We start from the raw sequence: 10521 nt of genomic DNA on the forward strand, positions 1-10521 counted from the left end.
TTTTTTAAAAATTCAAGTAATCTAAAATCATTTAGTGGATTAATTCTGTCAGAAATTGTAGAATTTTGTAATTCTGTAGAAATTTGCCTAAAGGAAAAATCAGGAATATTTTTGGACAGATATTGTACCTATATGTGCATATATTTATCTCTGAACAAACAACCATTAAGTCATTTGACAGTTTATTCTGGCATAGGACTGAAGGTCATATGTTTAGCCTCGGTGTGTGACAGATGACTTTCTTCTACAATCTCTGACAACACTGTTAAAGGATTCCAGCTGTATTGGTCACAAATTTATCATCAGTGACAGAAAAACAAGTCAAAGTACAAGCAGATTGGGCCAATAGCATCATGATTTGCATATGCATGGCAAGTCTTTTAAATCCTGCTCCCTTGTTTCTATTTGTCATATGCCCAGATTACATTGCCACTATAATCCTAAATCGTATCAAGGATATACAGAAAGGGAGTGGTTTTCAAGTGGTTGTATGTAGGAAATGTATTTAGTGTAAACAGCTCCTGGAATTATCAAAATAAAGAAACTAGAGATGGATGACTCTTTTGTTCTGGCCAAACTTCATCCTCTCAGAACCCAGCTTAGAAATCATTTCCTCTGGGAAACAAATAAACTATCCTGCACTTACCCACCTCTTCAGATAATTCGTTTCTATTGTGCTACATGGGAACTCTGTACTTTCTGTTCAGTTTTTCTGTAAACCTGAAACTGCTTTAAAAACTTAAATCTGCTCGGGACTTCCCTGGTGGTGCAGTGGTTGGGAATCTGCCTGCCAATGCAGGGGACACGGGTTCGAGCCCTGGTCCGGGAGGATCTCACATGCCGCAGAGCAGCTAGGCCCTTCCGCCACAACTGCTGAGCCTGAGTGCCACAACTGCTGAGGCCCGTGTGCCTGGAGACCGTGCTCTGCAACAAGAGAAGCCACCGCAATGAGAAGACCCACACTGCAACGAAGAGTAGCCCCCGCTCGCCGGAGCTAGAGAAAGCCCGTGCGCAGCAGCGAGGACCCAACACAGCCAAAACAAATAATTAATTAACTAATTAATTTTAAAAAATGAAATCTGTTCACTTTAAAAATGTATTGCAGAATAAAATGTTTAGGGGTCAAGATTTTGTTTCATGTGACCGAGCCATATTAAATTTTTTCTCAAACTTTACAACTGCCATTAGAGTATTTAAAAACTCTAATGTCAGCATATTAAGATTAATTCGGCCAAGCTGTAGTTTGAATGTCTCAGATTCTTTACATTTCTGACACGCTGCCAGTAATCATTACTTGGCAAAGCAAGTCTCTCCTTAGGGAATCTTCCCTACTTCTTCTTTTTTTTTTTTTTTTTATACAGCAGGTTCTTATTAGTCATCTATTTTATACATATTAATGTATATATGTCAACCCCAATCTCCCAATTCATCCCACCACCACTCCCCACCACACTTTCCCCCCTTGGTGTCCATACGTTTGTTCTCTACATCTGTGTCTCTATTTCTGCCTTGCAAACTGGTTCACCTGTACCATTTTTCTAGAAGGAATCTTCCCTACTTCTAAACATACTTTTCTGTCAGCAGCCTGCTAATGTTTAAAGTATATTAGGTAGAGTTCCCTGTGCTATACAGTGCAGGCTAACACAATATTATAAAGCAACCATACTCCAATAAAAATTAATAAAAAAATAAAAATATAAAGTATATGTGCACACAAGGGAAGAGTTTCATGGTTAGTCATAGTAGTATTTATTTGAGGATTCTATGTGAAGCTTTTATAACTTGTATAATAAATTTATTACACTAATAGATTATATTCAAATAGTATATTTTTGACTCAAATCTATAGTGCCTAGATTATTTCCTCCATCATGATAAATCTTTAAAAGACTGCCACAATATATACTTTCAGCTATTGTGTACTCAATACTATTAAACTCAAAAATACTGAAATAATTAAATAAATTAAAATTATAATTTATCTAGAATCTCTTATCCTTCCAAAAATATTTTAAATTACACAACTTCCAGACCAGCTGTGAGAAGCTGAGAAGATAACAGAGAACATTCCTACCATTAAGGAATTTACACTTTCTTGAGTGAAAGGGACCAATGAACAGACAATTATAATACAGTACAATTATTTCTACAGTAATGGATAAGTTTAAGATTTTTAGTGAGTAAAAATTGTTCACATATCTATTGCTTTTATGCCAGTCTGAAAGATATTGCAGAGTTAAAATAGAAGGATAAGAAAAATGATTAGGAAAGGAAAGAAAAGGTGGAGGAATAGTAAGGATATGATGATGGTCTCTGACTTGGGGAAGTGGAGAGATGAAGACATGGTGCATGGGAGCAGGACCTGATTCTGGGGCCTGTTGGAGGTGAGAAGGGGAGAGTGATCAATGCAGATGGAATTTCAGATGCAAGAACTGGGCTTTAGATTTGAGAATGGTCTGCATTTAGATAAAACTGACGCCAGGAAACGAATGTGCATAACCAGCGAGTCTGTGTAATGTGTGAAAACAAGAGAAGGCGTTAACATTTAGAAGTTGACATCAACAGGTTAACAGAAGAAGACCTTGCAAAGAATTCTGAAAAGACTCAAAAATTAGAGGGAAAAAAGCATAGAGTGCAAGGTCAGGAAACTCAAGGCAAGAAAATGTTTCAAGAGGTAAGTGATAAAGAGGGTTAGGTGGGGAAGAGAAGTAAACGTGATCAAGACCGAAACGTGCTCGGGCCTTGCGGTGTGGGTCCTGTCATCATCTTAACGGAAATTTAAGATGGTTCTGTTTCATCTGCCCACTCTCAGTGCCCAGCTCACTAACCACCATCCATTCACTTATTCAGAAAATATTTATTAAGGGCCTATTATGTCCCAAGAAATGGAGTTCTTTCAAAAGAAAAGGTGAGCTTTTTCAGGTTTGGGATATATCAAAGACAAAACAGACCCAACTCCTTGCCCTTGTGGTGTACCCATTCCAGAGGTAGGGAAGGCAGACAATAAAAAATATACATATTTTTTTAATGGATTGAAGAATGAACGGAAAGTGATGGATTTAAGATAATGAATATATACCAATATGAAAATACGTTAACTAAATATGACAGCAAGAGATTTTTTTCTAATTCAACAGAAAAGAAACTGGAAAATTTTCGCATAGCATTGATGCTAGCAGAGAAAGAAGAACTGAAAATAAGGGGAAAAGAAAGCAGATAAATGGTGAATTAGCATTGCCATGAAGAGGGAAAGTAGATTTCAAAGTACAGATGGAGAGATTAGACTTACACCAAAGTGACTTTGTTAGCATGATCTGGATACAAGGAGAAAGGAAGTAAAGTCACAGGTAGGTTGATAATAATAGAGGAAATTCCATTTTATACTTTCAGGGAAAGTTAAAGGTCTCCTCCCGACAGTGAAAGGAAAAGAATAGCGATAAAGGGGTTAGAAGAGAATGCAAACACTTGAATTATATAATTGCCATCGGGCATGAGAGAGAGGACAGCAGAGACAGCCACTCCCATTGTTAGAGTTTATGATTTGCCCTCATAGCACCCTAGCTGCCTGAATTTGAAAACAGAGAAGCTGGATAGTTGTGTCGTTATAGGTCCAGTAGATGGACAATGGCACAAAGGTTACTGGCAAGAAGGTAATGCACTAATGGGTTGTGGGTTCTAGAAAAGATGAGGAATGGGGAAAAGCAAGAGAGGTCTGATAGGCAAGAAGGAGAATGCCCAAAGATCTAGAGGTGCAAGTTTGAAAGCCTCATGAAGTCCAACTTATTGATTCTTTCTTTCATGGATCATGCCTTTGGTGTTGGACGTACAAAGTCACTGCCAAACCCAAGGTCAACCTAGATGTGCACCTATGTTATCTTCCAGGAATTTTATATTTTTGCATTTTATATTTAGGTCTGTGGTCCATTTTGAGTTAATTTTTGTGAAGGGGTACTGTGAAGGTCTGTGACCATTCATTATTTTTGCATGTGGATGTTCAGCTGTTCCAGCACTATTTGGTGAAAAGACTATCTTTGCGCCATTATATTGCCTATGTTCCTTTGTCAAAGATTGGCTAAATATAAAGATCTTCCTCGACCTATGATGTTGTTACGTCCTGATAAACCCATCATAAGTTGAAAATATCATGTCAATAATGCATTTAATACACCTAACCTACCCCTTAGGGGGACATTGTTCCCTCCTCTCTGACCCCATTTTGGCCAAGAAGACCCAGTCTGAACCCGCTGTATAAAAAAATAAATTAAATAAAATTTAAAAATTAAAAAAAAATAGACCCAGTCTGGATATTGCTGGCAACTTGCAAAGAATTTTTTCTTCTCCCAGTTTTGATCTACTTTGCTGACAAATGCCACCTAGGAAAGACTACAGCACTTGTGGTTCCCTTCTGTGGCCTGGATGCCGGGGTGTTTTGAGGATCCAGAAGTCACCCTGAGGAGGGGGAAGTTGTTGTGACAACCTCTAGTGGTTTGGGGAGAAGGATGAATTGACTCCCTTTTTCCCAAGAGATGTCACATAACACGCAGCATATAGAGGGGGGGCTGTTCCCAGGTACTACAAAGGAACGTGCACCCTGATGTCCAGAATTTGGTTTGCTAGAGTCACTTGTGGTAAGACTACAGGGGCCAAGCTGAAACCATAACTGGTACAGAGATGCTGTGTGTGATATGAATCACACAGGGTCTGGAGGAGACTCTACCAAACTAGAGAGACAGTGCCTTTTCTGAAAGTGCATCCACAGATGTCTTGGTGACTACGGTTCTAAGACATGAGTGTGTACGTATCATACCGGGGCTTTTCCTGGAGTTGAGGTCATTGTCAGAGTGAATAAGGGTTTGTTTACTCCTGTAGCCTATGAACTGTTCACCTCAAGGCTATTACTGCACAGACAAGAAAATGAAAAGAGAAGAAAGGGAAATCCTATAGTCTTTTATCATCCAGCCAGAGTTTTGTTGACTCAGATAGAAATGATCTTTACTGCTCACCAATGTTGCCGGCCACTAAGGAGGGCTACCCTTCCCAAGGCATGGAGAGACAGAAGGTCAAGTCAATATAAGCTTGAGAAATCTTCCGGTTTCTGGAAAAAAAAAAAAAAAAAGAAGTAGATCCAAACTTTTACTGAACCATTTTTTTAAAAGTTCTACTGACATCTGACATGCTATAGACTGCACATAATTAAAGTGTACAATTGGATTTGTATGATGTACATATAAACCCATGAAACCATTGTAACCATTCTAATGATCACTTCCATCACCCCTATATTCACCCTCTGCCCTTTAGTAATCTCTCCCTGCCCTCACTGACCCTCCGGGAAACCACTGATTTACTTTCTTTGACAGTAAATTAGTTTGTATTTTCTAGAATTTCACATGACTGGAATCATAACATGTTTGCTTTTTTAAAAAACCCTGGTTTCCTTCATGCTTCATAATTATTTTAAGATTCATAAACACTATTTTTGTGAATAGTTCATTATCTTTATTGCTGAGCAGTATCCCACTGTATGATACACCAGTACTTGTTTATCTATTCAGCTATTAATGGACATTGGGGCTGTTTCCATTTTGGGGCTATTACAAATAAAGCTGCAAATTTTAAACGTACAATTTGATGTTTTGATACATGCTTAAACCTTTGACACCAAAGGTGTCCTTTGGCACCAAAGGTGTCCTTTGGCCTTTTTAATCCATCCTTTGTGACTCATGAAATTATTGGTACAAGGACATATCCTACCTTTTGGAGGATATTCACATGGAGTGGATATTCATACGTCCATACAAATAGCCAGGAATGTGCTATGAAGCCCTAGTCCTCATTGTATCCCACGGCCATTCTTGCTTCACTGGTGTCCACCACGTTACGGGGTTATTTTACTTACAATTCCAAACACCCTGTCACTTAATGCATAACCTCTTCAGAGTGCATTTCTAAAATATAATTTCATAATCTTCGTAACTATCACACAAAATAAAAATATTTAAACTATGACCAGAAATGGATAAGGTGAAGGAGCTGACAATTCACAGAATAAAAAAAAAAGTGACCAGTAAACATATGAAAAATATCCAACTACACTAGCAATAAAGATATACAAACTCAAATACAACCACCTATTTAAATTTATTGCCCACATTTGGCAAGCCAAGGAGAGAGGCCTTAGAACAAACCAAACCTGCCAACACCTTGATCTCAGACTTCCAGCTTTCAGAGCTGAGCGAAATAAATATCTGATGTTTAAGCCACAGAGTCTATGCTATTTTGTTATGGCAGCTGGAGCAGACTAGTACGCTATGAAAGGTTAGAAATATCTCACCTGTATTCTGGAGCCGAAAGTTTACCCTCATCGGCATTGCTTTTCCATTTTTACCTGTCTTTTATCTCTAAATCCAGAAATAAATATGAACATTAAGGAAGAACCTAATAACAAGGATTCATTGGTCGAAGTATACGTGGCAGGTCCTGTAATGGGTGCTTCACAGAACGCCAGTTTACTCTGCCCCTAACAGTCCAAGGCACTCTGGGCCATAGACGTTGAGTAACCAGCCCAAGATCATACCATCAGCACAAAGGTGGTGACGGCATTTGAACGCACATCTGTCAAAGAGCTGAGTTTGCTGGAAGGAGCAGAGGCTTGGGTTTGAACCCAGGTGTGTTGCTAAATCTCAAAGTCTGACCTTGGGAGAGATTACATGAGCCTCAGTTTCTTCATCTGTAAAACGAGGGGAGTAATATTTACTTTGCAGGATTGGAAAAAGGATTCAATGAGATAACATGCAGAAGACGGAGAACATAGTAGATATCCAAAAGTGGTCAGCTCCTCTGCTGTAGCTTGCAGAGGCAAAGCCAAGACAAGAATCCTTGACCCTGGTGTTAGCAGAAACTGCCTTATTTCAGCAGGGCTTTTTGGTCTCAATAAGGAAAAAGCCTATTTCTGTGTTGCTTTATATGTGATCATTTAAAAATTAAACAAGCTTTTATCTATCAGGTGACTGATCTGTTACACGTAGATCAGTCACCTGATAGACTGGGGCCCTCACAAGCTGGGGCCTGTGACTAGGTACATTTTGGGATGTCTGTGCTCACCCCTGGGCACAGGACAAAGGAAAATCAAGCGGAGACTGGCCTGTCTTAACAAGTCAGGGCTGAGCTACAAACACTAGTGTGTGTGTGAAAATATAACGTGATCAATTCTGATTTGAATTTAAGTCTGTTTTTAACTTGTGTTTCTTAAAGACATCACTATTCAATCATGGCGAAAAGTACTGCTCAGCTACAATTATCTCAAATAATAAAAAGTTTAATTTAAGAAAAAGAAGAAGAAGGAGTACCACTCAGGAGTCAGCCACACTTGGAGTCAAAGCCAGCTCCTTCTATTTTCTAGATAAGTGACCTTGGCCAAATTCCCTAACCTCCCCAAACCTGTTTTCCTCATCTGTAAAATGACCACAATAATAACCACCTCACAGTTTGGTAGTGAATAACAAATTCAATTACATATGTAGTACTTATTTAACTCGGTATAGTCTTTGCAACAGCTTTATGAAATAGGTACTATCATCATCCTCATTTTCCTGATGAGGAAGCTGAGATTCAGAGAAGTTATGTCACTTGCCCAAGGTCACACAGCCAGTAGGCGGTAAAGCTGGATTCCAGAGGCTGTGCTTTTAGCCTTTATGGGATGACTGCCCCTGAGTAAATATCAAACACCTGCAATTGCATCAAAGGAAAAATAATTCCTTTTTTTTTTTAACATCTTTATTGGAGTATAATTGCTTTACAATGGTGTGTTAGTTTCTGCTGTATAACAAAGTGAATCAACTATACATAAACATATATCCCCATATCTCCTCCCTCTTGCGTCTCCCTCTCACCCTCCTTATCCCACCCCTCTAGGGGTGGGACAAAAATAGTAAAAATAATCCTTTTTAATTCGACGGTTAATTAATTTTTGTTTTTATTTTAAGAGAACTTTGTACCACAAACTAAGTAAAACATAACCTATAAATAGGAATGCTTTCACAAAATTATATGAATGATGGTTTGTTTCAGATTTAACCTAGTTTTAGTTAAGAATTATGTTTTTAATTACACAAATTACATTGACGATAGAATTATAGAGTTAATGTAAATGAAATTAAATAATGTTATGAGCACGGAATATGAGAAATGTTTATCAAAAAACCACAGAGGAATGGGGAATTTGTTTACTGGGTAAAGAGTGCTTTTTTTGGTTTTCAAATATACTATACATAATGTCCTTTAGATATTTTAAAATCAAAATGTACATTTAATATAAAATATCAAAACATTCTTCTTCCAAACCGCCACACCCACGTATTTTTTCGTCTTACTTTTAAGTTATATAAAAAGGTAGTCACAGTATATGAGAATTTTCACCATTTTCCATCTTCTCTCAAACACATATCTTATATTTATCTGTTCTTTTCTTTATTCAACATGTATTAAGCACAGACCCTGCCCTGGATGCTCAGGACACAGCTTGAAGACACTCAGAGACAGGAAGGTAATTACAATAATGTGAGTGAGAAGTGTTTCCACTGTAGAGTTCTCCAGCTCAGTGGGAAGTCAGGTGAAGAAAGCAGGAGGGGACCGTACTCAGGGGAGCAGATACTGTGTGGCAAAGGCCTGAGCCTGGACAGTGGGGTAGGTGTTAACTGATGTGGCTTCCCAGGCTGTAAAGAGGGGTTACAAGAAAAATATGGGGAGTGGAATGCCCCCTATGCCATGCCCTGGGGTTGAGATAGTTTAAGGGTTTTAAACATCAGAATGTCTAAACATGATCAGATCTGTGTTTTAGAACTTTTATTGGGAGGAGTGTGGAAACCGAACTGGATCTAAGAAATCTGGGGGCAAGGAAATCATTCAGGAGTCTAACTGCTGCTGCTGTCACAGGAAAAAGTATAAGGGTCTGAACAAAGGCAGTGGCCATGGAAACCAACGGGAAGGAAAGGGGCTGGGGGTAGATCCCAGTCCTTCGTTTGTGCTAATAAACCTGTTTCCCACATTTTTCTCCATCTCATGTGTATTATTTGTTAATGACCCAGCAGTAATTAGTTGAACTAATATTGTTATTATTTTGTGCCAGACGTAATTTCATTGTTGCACGAAATCTGAGGCACAGAGTTGAAGCGACTTGCCCAAGATCACACAGCTTGGCAGGAGCAGAGAGACAAGATCCAAACCCGCTTTGTGTGAATCCACAGCCTTTGCTCTTCCAGCTCACCCACCCACCCCCTTACTGCTTCCTGTTTCCGGTTTTTCTCTCAGTGACTGGCAGCCTTTTAACCTGAATCCATCCCCTTCCTTCCTTAAAAGAATAACTTATTGGCTTACTAATCTTTCCAACTACTGTCCAATCTATTGCTTTCCATATCATGTTGGTCTGGAGCCTCTGCAATATTCATCTTCTCATCAGACATTTTTTTCCTTAAATTTCAGCCATTTGGCTTCTGTGCCATCTAAATTTACTGACGTTGATTACTGTCTGGAAAAATTCAAAGTATTTCTTCATCCTTCCTTCCCTGCGCTTATCAGAGTACTTTGTGTTAGTAACAACTCCTTTATTCTTGAAACTCTTTTCCCCATATGTGCTGCAACACTTTGCTTTCCCAACATGTCCCTGGGTCACTCCAGAGGCTCCTTCTCTGGCTCTTAAGGTGTTCTTTCTTGATAAAGAAAAACAGTTCCTTTTCTCCTTCTATGTTCTGTGCATGCCCCTAGAGGTGTTGGGTTTTCTTCTGTTTCCTATGTTTGTTTAAATCCTCTGCTGTTCTCCTTCAACGTGAAGACTTCTGTTTCAGTGGTTTACTGACAACATACGTTTCACACAACCTCCCCAAACATGCCTGCCCTGCCAGTCACCTCGTCTGCCAGTGACGAAGAAGTACGCAAAGGATTCATTCTGCTGTGTAAGCTTTCTGCCTGACCCCCACCTCCCCAGGTACTTAAATTTCTTTGATCATGAAAATAAATGCCAAGCAGGTATTAAGCTTACAGAATTAGAATTGAAGCCTGCAGGTGAGAGAGAGAGAGAAAGACAGACAGACCGACTAGGTCAGCTGAATATTCCCGGCTGAAGGCATCTCAGTTCACAGCTCAAGCCCAAGTTCCTGGAGGACCAGGAACCTCTGTCTCATACTTAACTCAGAGCCTCCAGTGCTAGTATGACTCAGCCAGCAAGCATACCATTGAACCAGCACTTCACCAGGCTGACAGCGAGTCTGGGAGTCCTGTGCAGTCAGTGGTGACAATTCTTGCTGGGCACTCTCAGGATGACGCAGGATTGATACTGATCTGAAACATAAGTGCCAATAAGATTCCCATTTCCAAGATTCAAGAGTTCCAGCCTTGAAATGATAGGATCCAGGGGTTTCTGTTCCGAGCTCAGTGCACCTTTCATCTCCAATATCTATACAGGTTTGTCCAAAACACAATTAAGAAAAAAAAAAAACCCACAACGGTGTTCGTGACCTCTGCTCC

At 39.4% G+C, this 10521-nt stretch overlaps 1 long non-coding RNA gene across 1 annotated transcript in view; it reads right to left on the bottom strand.

Annotated features, from left to right (window-relative positions):
• Positions 1–886: 886 nt before the first annotated feature.
• The window catches only part of LOC133097563 (uncharacterized), a 39963-nt gene continuing 30328 nt past the window's right edge, over positions 887–10521 (bottom strand). Inside the window, exons 3-4 of the long non-coding RNA XR_009702028.1 lie at positions 5004–5095; positions 887–924 (exon numbers count right to left, since the gene is read on the bottom strand). This is a non-coding gene — a long non-coding RNA (uncharacterized LOC133097563). The remainder of the gene's footprint in view (positions 925–5003; positions 5096–10521) is intronic.

The sequence above is a fragment of the Eubalaena glacialis genome, chromosome 9 (genome assembly GCF_028564815.1).
Source record: "Eubalaena glacialis isolate mEubGla1 chromosome 9, mEubGla1.1.hap2.+ XY, whole genome shotgun sequence".
NCBI lineage: Eukaryota > Metazoa > Chordata > Mammalia > Artiodactyla > Balaenidae > Eubalaena > Eubalaena glacialis.